The sequence below is a fragment of the Mangifera indica genome, unplaced genomic scaffold (genome assembly GCF_011075055.1).
Source record: "Mangifera indica cultivar Alphonso unplaced genomic scaffold, CATAS_Mindica_2.1 Un_0151, whole genome shotgun sequence".
Lineage (NCBI taxonomy): Eukaryota > Viridiplantae > Streptophyta > Magnoliopsida > Sapindales > Anacardiaceae > Mangifera > Mangifera indica.
In genome coordinates, this window is record NW_025401243.1 from 1 (window position 1) to 3,262 (window position 3,262).

The following is a 3,262-nucleotide window of genomic DNA, read 5'->3' on the forward strand; positions in this document are numbered from 1 at the left end:
AATAATGTATTTGTTGAATCTCTACCTACCAAAGCTATTAGAATGTAACTTCATATGAAGCGTGAAGGGAATCAACCAATGAGTCATTCAAAAAATTTTGGCTGTGTTGCTTACGTTTTAATTAATGCTTAAAATCACAAAAAAATAGATGAGAAATCTGTTAAATGTGTTTTTGTTGGTTATTGTATTGAGTCAAAAGCATATAAATTATATAATCCTGTGACTAGCAAGATAATTGTCAGTAGAAATGTAATATTTAATAAGGCAGCAAGCTGGAACTGGAGTAGCAACAATGCAACAAGGAAGATCAGTTTCAAATTCCATTGTTAGAGGAAATAAATTCAGCTGCAACTCTAACAAGTTCACCAACTTTAACTCCAATTCAGTGCAGTCCAACAACTACACCAAATGCAAACTCTAACAACAATAGTTCAAGTAAATCCTCTAAAAAGGCATCACTAATGAAAGTCAAATCATTAAGGGAGATTTATGAATTGAATGAGTTTGCACTAATAGTTCCAAATCCTATAACTTAGGAGGAGGTAGCAAAAAAAAAAAAAAAAAGAAGTAGAGGCAACCAATGAAAGAAGAGCTCATGTCCAACAAAAAGAACTCAACCTAGGAGCTAGCAGACTTGCCAAAAGGAAAGAAACCAATTGGTGTTAAGTGGATATTCAAGACAAGATTTCAAGCTGATGGTAGTATTCAAAAGTACAAGGCTTGACTAGTTACAAAAGGGTATTGTCAACAACAGAGGATCGATTATGAGGAGACATTTTCACCTGTGGCTCAATTCAAAATAGTAAGACTACTCTTATCGTTGGCAGCTCAACTCAACTAGAAGGTGTTTCACTTCAATGTGAAATCAGTATTTCTAAATGGCGAGCTCAAAGAAGAAGTCTATATCTCACAGCCAGAAGGCTTTGCAATTAATGGGAAAGAAAGAAAAGTTTACAAGTTGAGAAAAGCTTTTTATGGCTTAAAGCAAGCCCTAAGAGCATGGTATAGTAAGATTGATACATATTTTCAACAAAATGGCTTTGTAAGAAGTGCAAACGAGTCTACTCTTTATTTAAAAAAGCAACGTAAAGTTGATTTCTTAATAGTCTGCTTATATGTGGATGATATAATCTACATGGGGTTGAATTTAGCACTTGTACAGGAATTTAAATCCAATATGATGGGCACTTTCGAAATGACAAACTTGGGGTTACTGCACTATTTTCTTGGATTGGAAATATTCCAAGATGAAGATGGGGTGTTTATTTTCCAAAAGAAGTATGCAACAAATTTATTAAAGAAGTTCAACATGTCAAATTGCAAGATGATGGCTACTCCAATGAACAAGAATCAAAAATTGAAGCAACAAGGAGTTGAAGTAGCAAATCAAAGGCAATTCAGAAGTTTAGTTGGTGGATTGATATATTTAATACACACAAGACCAGACATTTCATTTTCAGTTGGTGTTGTGTCAAGATTCATGAGCAATCAATCAAAACAATATTATGGAGCAACAAAAAGAATCTTAAGGTATATTGCAGGGATATTGAATTATGGAATGTAGTACACTTATGTAACAGATTTTAGAATAGTTGGCTTTACAGATAATGATTAGGCAACCTCATCGGATGATAGAAGAAGCACTTCTAGAAATGTGTTTTAACTTGGTTTAGGTGCAATCACATGGTGCTCTAAGAAACAACCGATAGCAACCTTATCAACAACAGAGGCAAAGTATGTTGTTGCCACTACAATAGCATGTCAATGTATTTGGCTTAGAAGAATGTTGTGTGATTTACAACAAAAGCAAGAAAAATGAACTGAACTTTATTGTGATAATAAATCAACAATTGCAATGGCAAAGAATCTAGCCTTTCATAGCAACACAAAGCACATTGAGCTGAGATTTCATTTCATTCGGGAATTGGTTGCCAAAGGAGAAATAATCATGAAGTCCTATCACACTGATGTCTAACTTGCAGATATCTTCACCAAAGCTTTGTCAAGTCAAAGACATGTTTTTCTTAGATCATTGCTTGGAGTATGTGATTTTGAATCAAGGGGGAGTGTTGGAGAGATGATTCAAAATCTGTTGCAGGAAATTACTCCAAAAATCTCTCAACTTAGTTAAGTCGTTAGCTGATAAATTGGAGTTAAAATAAATAACAGCTAGTTGCTTAATTTTCTACATTTTAGCCTATAAATAGGCAATGTTATTTTTTCTTTAAGTGAGTATTTAAAAATAACAGCTCCCTACTTCTGTAAATTTCCATAATCTTTATTGTTTTTCCTCAATTATAATTACAACACTTTTCCTCTTAAAACTAACATTCCTACCAAATGGAATTAAGATAGAGCACAAAGAAAATTTGAAGATGAAGCCAAGAATTCAATGGATAAAGATCCAGGTTGGCAAGTTTACAACTTCGCCAGAGTAGGCTGGGGAGTTGGAAATCCTAATGTCTAAAATTGAGGATGGGAAATGGAAGAAAGGACTTATCATCAACAGGGTTGTCTTTCGGCGGACATACCAAGTCTGCAAATAATCAAATGTTCAACGTTTGCACAACTAAGTTTCAAATCAATCAATAAATTCATTTACATGTTTAGTATTAGTTAAAATAATTACTTACCAAAAAAATCAGTAGCATTATTGTAAGAATCCTCCAGCATTGTATCCTAACTAATCTCTAGCTTCTAAATTCTTCTCTAAAAAAAAAAAATGAAACCTAAGCTTGTTTCCCAAGTATTCTAGTATGCATGTGGAATCAAAATCCTCCCTAATCTTAGTTCCCCAAAACTTAATGAGCATTTGTGGTTAAAACTTACTTCTTGTCATTCACTTCTTTATAAATCGCATTCTTGTATTTTGTTCATGTAAAGCTCGGATCAAGAGAAAATCGTAAACCTCGTGCCCTTGTGTGTGTGAGAGAGTGAGAGAAAGAGACAGAGAGGTGAACTTTATCTATTTAAATAACTTCTTGTTTATCATTATAGAATGATGATAAAATTCATGGTTCAGGAAATCCAACCCACTTTTGACTCATATAGGTCTAGAAGACCAGCAAGTTTTTTATTCACAGTTTGGAATGTACAAATGTCCAGCCTGCTTGGTAATTCCTTGGCAATTATCAGCACCATTTATTTAAGAATTTATTTTAAAAAGAAAGGATAAATAACAATGTAAAGCACAATTTAGAGCACCTGATGGCTGCAAAGAGCTTTCTAATCAAGCTGGCAGAAGAAAAAGGAAATCTTGCAC